General features: G+C 39.8%; 2 non-coding genes across 2 annotated transcripts; both read left to right on the top strand.

Annotated features, from left to right (window-relative positions):
- The first annotated feature begins 2665 nt into the window (after positions 1-2665).
- Positions 2666-2744, top strand: Mir222 (microRNA 222). Its single transcript, NR_029807.1, has one exon. It is a non-coding gene; the product is annotated as a microRNA 222 (primary transcript).
- A 504-nt stretch (positions 2745-3248) lies between these two features.
- Positions 3249-3343, top strand: Mir221 (microRNA 221). Its single transcript, NR_029806.1, has one exon. It is a non-coding gene; the product is annotated as a microRNA 221 (primary transcript).
- Positions 3344-10955: the final 7612 nt, after the last annotated feature.

The raw sequence follows: 10955 nt of genomic DNA, 5'->3' as shown, positions 1-10955 counted from the left end.
CACTCAAGTAGTATGGGATTTGGGTCCCATTTTATGGAATAGGCCTTAAATCAAACATTAGTTGGTTACTCCCACAAGGTATGTGCCACCACTGCCCTAGCATATTTTGCAGGCAGAACAGATTGCAGATCAAAGGTTTGTGGCTGGGTTGATGTCTATGTTTCTTTTTGGTAGCCTTCAGAATAATGTGTTATAGACACTAGAATATGGGGTGATGGTTCTATGTAGGTACTAGCTTTACCTCTCCATACTCAATGAGTTGTGTAGGTACTGTCTTCAGCAATGGGGCCTTGTCATCTGTTTTTTTTTTAAATTTTTTATTAGGTATTTATTTCATTTACATTTCCAATGCTATCCCAAAAGTCCCCCACACCCATTCACCCACCCACCCACTCCCAGTTCTTGGCCCTGGCGTTCCCCTGTACTGAGGCATATAAAGTTTGCACAACCAATGGGCCACTCTTTCCACTGATGGCCGACTAGGCCATCTTCTGATACATATGCAGCTAGAGACACGCGCTCGGGGGGTGAGGTACTGGTTAGTTCATATTGTTGTTCCTATATTCTTGGCAAAAGCCTGGATTGTTTTGTATGAGGATTGTATTTTCCCCTTCGGCCAACAACTCAATTGGATGTAACCTGGTTCCAGTACTGAAAGCTTTGTTTGATAACAAGAGATGACCACTTGGCACTGCATCTGCCCCCATTATTTGGAAACTGCATTTGGATTGCAACACTGCCCCTCAAATGTTCCTCAATTCAAGCTGTTTCTCTCTCCATATTTTGTCCCTCAACCATGCATACCCTTTCCTTCCCCACCCAATCCTCCTGTTCCTGCCCTACCCCCACCTCCAGAACATCCATTGAGTCTATTCTAATTCCTGCTCCTAGGGAAATCCACATGCCCCTGCTAGGCTCTTCTGTGAGTCTACAGGCTGTAGCTAAAATGGACTAAGATTTATAAATGATCATCTGTTTAACTGTGGCATTAGAAGTAACCAAACTAAACCCATGTCTCACTCGGTTAGCTTTATGTATAAAAGATGATTTAGGCATAGTTGTATAGTGTTGTGAGATATGCATTTGTGTGCTCTACAAATGCTTTATTTTATAGTAAGGGTAAGAGCTTGCCAAAACTGAACAAATGTTCTCCCCCCCCTCTCCATCTCATTATGCATGCTCTTTTGTAAAATATAGATAAGATTAGTTTATAACTGCTAAAGAGGGGGAGCAATCAAACAAAAGTCTACTTCCTTTGTCAGTCCCACTCTGTCCTCCCTCAAAGAGCAGAGCACACGGTGACTCCCACAAAATTGCTTGTGTTTCTTTACTGCTAACAATTTTGTTCTGAGCCACTTTTCTTTGTAGTATGCGTATGTTTGATTATCACTGTATGCTCCAGCTGCAAGTCTATTGAACTTGTTCTATTTGAAAGTTGGGAGCCTTTCTGAACTTTCTTTCTGATAATAAGCCTCTTAAATTTTTCTAAGTGGATGTTGCAGAATTTTCAACCACAAGAATACAGAACTCTAAGGTGTATATGCTTAGAGCAAAGTCATATGGTTATTTATATTAGAAAATGATCCTAAATATAGGGGGTGGGCAGCCATTGCCCATGGAAGTGAAATGTTGAGATCAAGTCGCTTATTTCAAATCAGACATTTTCCTGCTTTGGTTTTGGACAGTTGCCTCGTTCAACCCCCTAGGGTCCTTTCTCTCCCCCAGATATGTGTATGCATGCTTCTTGCACACTGCATGAATATCAAGCCTTCAGACACACATTTCTCAACTACCTTCAAAACAGTACAATTACTCTCAACTATTTATTATGTTATGGAATGACTCGTTTCTGCTGGATTAATTTCTTATTTTTCTCTACCCTTTTTGTAATCTGATTCTCAGTCCCAAATGTCAGGGGCCTGGGAAAAGATTCAGAAAAGTGTCTCAGTGAGTATTTTTAAGTATTTCTAGGAAAAATTAATGACTTGATCAACAAGGAGCTTACCTAGCTAGTGACTTAGACCTGTATTGTTTTGTAGAGGGACAGCTTAGAACAGACAAACTAATGAAGTACTACTTAGAATAGTTCCATAAATGCTACCTTTTAATAATTGTTTGTGTTGTCATCTATTGGATGGAACACAGGGCCCCTAATGAAGGAGCTAGAGAAAATACCCAAGGATCTAAAGGGGTCAGCAACTCTATAGGAGGAACAATGATATGAACTAACCAGTACCCCCCACCCCCAAGAGCTGTGTCTCTAGTTGCATATGTAGCACAGGATGGCCTACTTGGCCATCAATGGGAGGAGAGGCCCTTGGTATAGCAAAGATCATATGCCCCAGTACAGGGGAATGCCAGGGCCAGGAAGTGGGAGTGGGTGGGTTGGGGAGCAGGGCGGGGAGAGGGTATAGGGGGCTTTGGGGATAGCATTTGAAATGTAAATGAAGAAAATACCTAATAAATAATTGTCTGTGTTTTAGAAATTTAGGAAGTGAATCTAAAGGTAGTTAAGGTTTATATATATTCAGAGCACAAGAAAAATATGCAATTGAAAACTCTTGTATTGTTTCATTAATTTCTGTAATTGACATCTTTTTTTTTCCCTTCCAGAATCTCTCTTCAGAAGGCTACAAATTGTCTAACTCTCAGAAGGATTAGGGTGCCCTCAGTGGCTCAGTAGCCAGTGTAGATCCTGTCTTTGGTAATCAGCAGCTACATCTGGCTACTGGGTCTCTGGTGGCATCATCTAGCTTCAGTTATGGTACCCATAACAAGGTTATTGAAACGATAGCTTTCTGTAGAGCAACACACACATGCACACATAGGCACACACAGTTTTCAGATCATCTAATTTTCCATTATTCATTCATTCAGTTTTGGAAGTCATCCAGAGTTTGATGAAGGATGAAGTCAATTAACATTACAGAGAATATTTGAGCCATTGATTGGTTTTACTTCTTGTCTTCCTCTTTCCCCCATGAAGATATCATTTTCTATCCAGCTGTCTATGTATCATCTTCCTAAATGATATCTATCATGTCCCTATCTGTACTTCCATACATCTCTTGTCCTTTAATAGTCATTTTAAAAATAGCATGATGAATGACCACCAATCGAATTATTTGAGGAAATTTCACCTATTGGTAAGTCACAGGAATTGTGACTTCCATTTTCTTTTCTTATGGTAAATAAGACACATACCAACTTTGACATGTTAATCTGTATGGATAATTTGCAGGCTGAACATCCAGGTCTGGGGCATGAACCTGGCATACAATGTAGATTTCTGTGTTTGTTAGGCAACAGCTACATTGTCTGCTGGGTTTCAGGCTACCTGGAATCATTTCTTCATTGGCCTACTTATCATTGTTTTATCTCTAACATTTCTGAGTCAACTTTTCTAGGAGCCATAAATGAGTATGACTTATCTCATTGAAAAGAACAAAAGAAGGACCTCTATGAAGCTGAGCATCATAGCAAATAATGGTCTCACTGTGATTTCATCCAAAACAGTCTCACATGCCAGACTTGTCAACTGAAGAAACAGAAGAGAAGACAGGTCATATTATTATAAAATGTTTGGGTTTGCTATTTGTTATTGCTGACAGGAAGTAAATCATCTTAGCATACTGCTTCCGACCTCAGCATTTGTCCTCACTTTGGCTTCTCTTCCACCTGCAGGAGCCTGGTCTGTTTCTGTCCCTCCTCTGTCATTGTCCCAAAACTTATATGAAGAACTTTCCAGTCTGCATAGTCTCTGAACATTTTATTATGTTGCAACATCTCACTACACCATTTGTTCGCTGAAAGCATACCCTAGAATTTGACTGTCCACTACTGATGACCATCACTTAGGAAAACAGAGCAGCAGCTGTGTGATGGAATGACAAGCTTATAAAGAACTCAAGAATGGTTTTCCATGATGAGAAGAAGGGAATGGAAATTGCTTCTAAGAAACACAAGTTTTACAATGTGGGTTTTCTATTCTTTTGGTAAATAAATGGAAACTTAGAAATAATTTTAGACAGTAGCAATTCAGGATAAAATTTTCAGTGGATGAGTGGAGGTTTCAAGGGGGAATTTATTGTTATGTTATATATACTAGAGACTTTCATTAAGAAATTAAGTAGTTTACATTAATAGAAAAGGAATACAAGTGAAGCAAAAATCAATGCCTGTGTATAATTAATTGTTTAATAGTCAATTGTCATAATGTAATGAGTTTTTGTCACCTAGTGCTGAATCTAATGAAAATAAAGCAGATTGTACTGTCTGTTCTGTATGAGTTTTAGTTTTCTACCAGTTCATTCCATCCCCTGCCCAAGCCAATGGCCTTATAAAAAGGACCTTATAGTTCATGTATTTGACAACTTTTGAAGTGTGGTAGATAGCTCTACACATCATGGGTCTATTGAATTAAACTCATAGTTAACAAGTGGACAGTGCTTTATTTCATCTCTACACTCATGAAGCTCTTTGAATTCCTTTGTCTGTCACTAAACAAGTGTTGAGTGTACAGCCAGATATAAAGAGAGACCCAAGGTTTCATTCCTTCTCTGAAGTGACATAGAAGTACTTGATGGATTCCCAAAGCATGGCCAAATATAGTGATATGACAAGAAATACATATTGAGACTTCATGTACAGTCCCCAAAGCCCTCATACTTTACTGAGTGACAAGGATGTAAGAGGATCTTTTGTTGCATTTGATTTAGTCCTTATACAAGAACATCCTAGAACACTAGAGTCTAGAATACTGATTCAATCATTTCATATGCTAATAAAGGAGTGGTGGTACTGGTGGTGGTGTAGTTAACTTCCAGAAGTTGGCTAGATGCCAAAACCACCAAGATATGGTTAGTGGGTTAGACCCTTGTGCCTTCTGTTCTTCAGACTAAGTAGGTGACAATATTTTCCATATTTGTAGTATTGGGTATGTAACCTAGACATGTTTCCAAAGTACATTGAGCAATTATTACAACCCCCAGCTCAGTAATCATTTTTAGTCCATTTTTGTACAACTGTAACAAAATTTCTGAGACTTGACTGTTATTGAACAAAAATTATTTTCTAAAAACTCTGGAGGATAAGTCCAAGTTTAAGACATTGATATATATTGTCTGATAAGTAGTTTCTTGATGTTTACTCATGTGGTAAAAGGGAAAAGTGAGTTGAACACTTATCAAAGAATCCTATTCACCAAACCATAATCACATCTAGTCTATAAGGGTGGAGTGCTTACAACAGTCTACCTTCTACCTTACATAAGTATTTCCCATGCAGTTTCAACATCAATATTTAAAGGGTGCATATTTACTCTTCTGTCCCCATAACCCATTCATGTTCTTTTTACTTGTGAAATAAACTTAATTTGCCTCAGTAGCTTCTGAAATATTGATCCAACGAATCTAACCACTTCTTTAAAGTCTTACTTATTACACTTACACTTCTGATCACAATTTCAACATGAATGGGAGAGGTACATTCAGATAACAGCAATCATTAGTGCCCGATTAACCATGAATGTAATGGAATGTCCTCCAACTATGAGGTTCAGAAATCCTCCAGGGTACTAAGTGAATATGGTACTTAGCATGTGACCTAGGGTGGGAATGAAAGCCAGGTGCCTTCCAAAACATCTTAACACATATGTGACTTCACTGAATTGTACCTCACTTCAATCCCTTAAGATAAATGAGTAATGGTAAGTAAACTTCCCTGAGTTCCGTGAGGTATGCAACAACTTACCCAGCATGAGGGGTTCGGAGGATATATACATAGATGGACGGGCAAGTCTAAATGGCAACAAGCAATTGCTATTTGAAGTAGGACTATTTGTGAGATTGAGCTCTTCTGCAGTATGAAGGCATCAAAAGTCAGATAAATTGTAGACACTCAACTGATGTCATGAAACTCCTTGACTATGGAACATTTGTCAAAATGGTCTGAATGAAAACAGAACTGAAGGTTACAAATGATCAGGGACTCACTTTTTCCAAATCTTCTCTTGTCTCTATGAGACAATTGGAAAAATAGATCAGTGTTTAATGGTTTTGTCTAGAAGTGAGAAGCACAGCAATCTGGAGACAGCTATATATCTGTAAATCTCCAACCCAAATATGAAAACAATATGAACCCAGCAATGAAAACACAACTCAATACATGTTTTGCTCCTAGATTGGGCAGATCTACCACTACACTACCATCTTTCACATCTATGAGACCCCTTATAACTTGTGGTTTCTCCAGGCCATGTGTTTCTGCTTTTCTTCTTCCTTCTCTTCTACATCCTCTCCTTTTTCCATTTTGTCCTTCCTCTCTCCCTCTCACCTTCTGCTCCACCTTCCCTTTTTCTGCCCAATCATCAGCTGTCCTTTATTTTACAAATTAAGGTGGGAAGGTTTACAGGAAATCACCTGAGTACTGACTCATTCCTTGTTTGCAACCCCTCACAGGAGAACGAAATTAACAACAAATATAATTAGCTCCAGGGCTGTCCACAACACTTCCCCCTTTTCTGTCCAATTAAAATACTATTTTATCTCAGATATAATTGAACTATAACTACTTTGTAATTTATAAAGTACAAGAGACATAACACCCAGTCCATCATCTTTGTTAATTAAATAGAATTTCTGTCATCTATCCTTGCTTAAAAGACTTATAATTCTACACCTGGCTATGTCTTGGCTTTAAATTGAATGGTATCTGAAAAACCACCTCTCAAATCTGTTCTTCTCAAAGCAAAAAGCCTTGGTTGGCTAGGAGACCATGTAGTTTTTCAACCCCATCAGAAATCCCCACTGATACTATCTGAAAATATATAGGAAGCCTAACACAGCTTCCAAAACTTAGACAATTTATACAGACCACTGATCACTTGGACAGCCCTTTACTTCAACAGGTTGGAGCATTAGTATGGGTCATCTGACAGACTTAGAGAAACAGAAATATTAAGGAATAGCCTACTCTGTCTCAGCAGAATCAAGCTGTCCTAATGTGTAATTGGGTCCTTTCTTTGGACAGTATTATGTCCGTAGATGAAATGAGGCAATTCTTGCCTAGTGGCTGTTTCACCACAACTGGAGTGATTCAAAGATGCTCAGTTTCTTCTTTGAATCCAAGACAGGGAAAGCTGTCAGGAGCAGACTAATCTTAACAACAAGTGAATAACTAACATTAAAGGTCACACTCTGTGGACTTCTGATGTTTTTGAAAACCAAGTATCTATGTGAAGTAATCTGGACTGTTCTCTGTTACTTTCTCTCAGCCATTTTGATTAAAATAACTGAAAACACCCTAACAATAAACTCAGAGCCATGAATTTCCTATTTGGCTCCAAACTCACAGGCTTAAACATCTCAGATCTGTTTATAATAACAGCAATAGAAAGACTGAGTCTAAGCCCTATAGTTCAAACTTTTAGTATCAAAGACAACCTATAATAACCACCCCAGATCCCAAAACCTAGGGAACTGGGATGACGACTCTTCATAACTTCTTCAAGCTGAATATGGGCATTGAGATATTTTGAAGGGAGGGGGAAGGGTAATATGGGGGAGTTGGTTGGCCTTAAGAAGGCTACACCAATGATTGTATTAGTCTCTGATGTCTGTGCCCTGACCAGATCCAGATGAAAAACCAAGACATCAGGAGTTCAGGCAGGTCAGTTCATCCTGCCTGACAATGAAATTCACCACAGCTGTTTATTCTGTAATATATAAATCTCAAAACAAAATTTTGGTGTCATCAAGAAAACCTGTTTGTTTGATTCTCTGGAATCTAGTTCTTGGGGGGTCTCCATCTATCAAATCTGATCCCTATAACTCTGGAAGGTGTAAATATTTTAATTACCTTTTCCAAAAACACAAAGGCAAAACCTTTTCCTCAAATCAGCATAACCTTCAACTGGTAACCAGGAATACCTGTAGCTTGCCCTCTGTCCCAGAGAAACAATAACAACCAAAATACTCAAAATCACACACATTTTAGCCTATTTAGGCCTTTCTCTTTTTTATATATTTTCTTTACTTAAATTTCAAATGGTATCCCCTTTCCTAGTTTTCCCTCCAAAAATCCCCAATCCCCTCCCCACTTCCCCTGTTCACCAACCCACCCACTCCCAACTTCCTGGCCCTGGCATTCCCCTATACTGGGGCATAGAACCTTTACAGGACCAAGGGCATCTCCACCCACTGATGCTCAACTAGGCCATCCTCAGCTACATATGCAGCTTGAAGTCATGAGTCCCACCATGTGTTTTCTTTAATTGGTGGTTTAGACCCAGGAATCTCTGAGGGTACTTATTAGTTCATATTTGTCTTAGTCAGGGTTTCTATTCCTGCACAAACATCATGACCAAGAAGTAAGTTGGAGAGGAAAGGGTTTATTTGGCTTACACTTCTGTTTTAGTTAGGGTTTTACTGCTGTGAACAGACACCATGACCAAGGCAAGTCTTATAAAAACAACATTTAATTGGGGCTGGCTTACAGGTTCACAGGTTCAGTCCATTATCATCAAGGTGGGAGCAGGACAGCATCCAGGCAGGCATGGCACAGGAGGAACTGAGAGTTCTATGTCTTCATCCAAAGGCTGCTAGTGGAAGACTGACTCCCAGGCAACTATGGTAAGGATCTTATACCCACACCCACAGTGACACACCCATTCCAACCAGGTCACACCTATTCCAACAAGGCCACACCTTCAGATGGTGCCACTCACTGGTCCTCAACTTCTGTCTTAGTTAGGGTTTTACTGCTGTGAACAGACACCATGACCAAGGCAAGTCTTATAAAAAAACAACATTTAATTGGTCCAAGGATATACCAACCATCACAACTTCCATACTGCTGTTCATCACCAAGGATGTCAGGACTGGAACTCAAGCAGGTCAGAAAGCAGAGGCTGATACAGAGGCTATGGAGGGATGTTCTTTACTGGCTTGTCTCACCTGGCTTGCTCAGCCTGCTCTCTTATAGAACAAAGACTACCAGCCCAGAGATGGTCCCACCCACAAGGGGTCTTTCCCCCTTGATCACTAATTGAGAAAATGCCTTACAGTTAGATCTCATGGAGGCATTTCCTCAACTGAAGCTCCTTTCTCTCTGATAACTCCAGCTGTGTCAAGCTGACACAAAACTAGCCAATACAATATTGTTGTTACTCCTATGGGGCTGCAAACCCCTTCAGCTCCTTGGGTACTTTCTGTAGCTCCTTCATTGAGGATCCATCCATTGGATGACTGAGCATCCACTTCTGTATTTGTCAGGCACTGGCAGAGCCTCTCAGGAGACAGCTATATCAGGCTCCTGTCAGCAAGCTCTTGTTGGCATCTGTAATAGTGTCTGGGGTTTGGTGGTTGTTTATGGGATGGATCTCCAGGTGGGGCAGTCTCTGGATGGTCATTCCTTCAGTCTCTGCTCTGAACTTTATCTCTGTAACTCCTTCCATGGGTATTTTGTTCCTTTCTAATTTGTCATGTCAGGATATTAACCCAAAATTCCTGTGGAGTCCAAGTTAGAGAATATGAGTCTCCTACAGACTTTATTATACCATCTTTATAAAAATTGATTCACACTTACATCTATACCTGCTTATAAGAGGCAGCTTGTCAAACCAGGATTTAAACCCAAAATTCCCATGGAGCCCACAGTAGACAGAATATGAGTATCCTGTAAGACTTATTAGAGTAATATATCTTTATACTATCTTTAAAGCAATTTATTCAAACTCCCACTAATATGTGCCTATAGCAAGCAGATAGTTTTTAATAGTTAAGCTCTCTGCCTAGAACAGCCATCTATCTGTTGTGCTCCCTACCAGGAGCCACAGACATTTATTTAATTAATACCTATTATAATATCTATCTGTTATGGTCTCTACCTGGAGCCACAGACTTCTATTAATTATACCTGTTCATAGCAGGCAATTATCACTGCTCTCTCTACTTGGAGTCAATGACTAATATTCCTTACCTAGTTCCAAACAGCAGGTAAAATTTGCCAAAGTATCAAAGGTTATATTTTTCTCTTTATATCAATGAATTACCAGGTCCAGAGCCCTTTGTACCTTTGTTTCTTGATTATTTATTCATAGGGAGAAGCTGAGTGTAGAAAGACATACACTTTTTTCTTTCCATCCTGTTTCCACTCCTGTCCCTGTTTGGGGGTGGGGGAGGCAGGGTGGGGAGCTAGGGATATGGGGAAGCGAACACAGAAATGCTCTATCCGGTGTAGATGCCTCTCTGCTGTTCTCTGTAGAACCCACTCACCCAGTCAGCCTCAAATCCACCTTGTTCCAGTCTATATTGCTGCCCAAGCCCCATTCAGGGGTTGGGGGGCAGTGAATTTTTATCTCAGGTTAGTTGAGTTCAAATCAATACTTGGATGCCATTTTGTTGTGGTAAATTTCCAAACCAAATATGCCCTGGCAATGAAAACACAACTCAATTAATATGAATACATGCTGTGTGCCTAAATTGGGCAGATCTACCACTACACTACTATCTTCCACATCTATGAGACCCCCTTATAACTTACGGTTTCCCCAGGCCATTTCCTCCTGCTCCACTTTTCTTCTTCCTCCTCCTCTGCATCCTCTCTCTCTCTCTCTCTCCCACATTTTCTCCTTCTTCTCTCTCCCAAACTTCTACTCCACCTTCCCTTTTTCTGCTCAATCATCAGCTGTCCTTTATTTTAAAAATTAAGGTAGGAAGAAAGAAGGTTTACAGGAAATCACCTGAGTACTGACTCATTCCTTGTTCGTAGCCCCTCACAGGACAACGAAATTAACAACAAATATAATTAGCCCCAGGGCTATCTACAGAGTGTGCACGTGCACACACACACACACACACACACACACACACACACACAGGCATTTTATTTATACATATATGCAGTGATGGAAACAACCCCAATGCCCATCAATTGAAATATCATTTATTCATAAA

The sequence above is a fragment of the Mus musculus genome, chromosome X, assembly GCF_000001635.26.
Source record: "Mus musculus strain C57BL/6J chromosome X, GRCm38.p6 C57BL/6J".
NCBI classification, from domain to species: Eukaryota; Metazoa; Chordata; class Mammalia; order Rodentia; family Muridae; genus Mus; species Mus musculus.
This window is presented reverse-complemented; position numbering and strand designations above follow the sequence as displayed.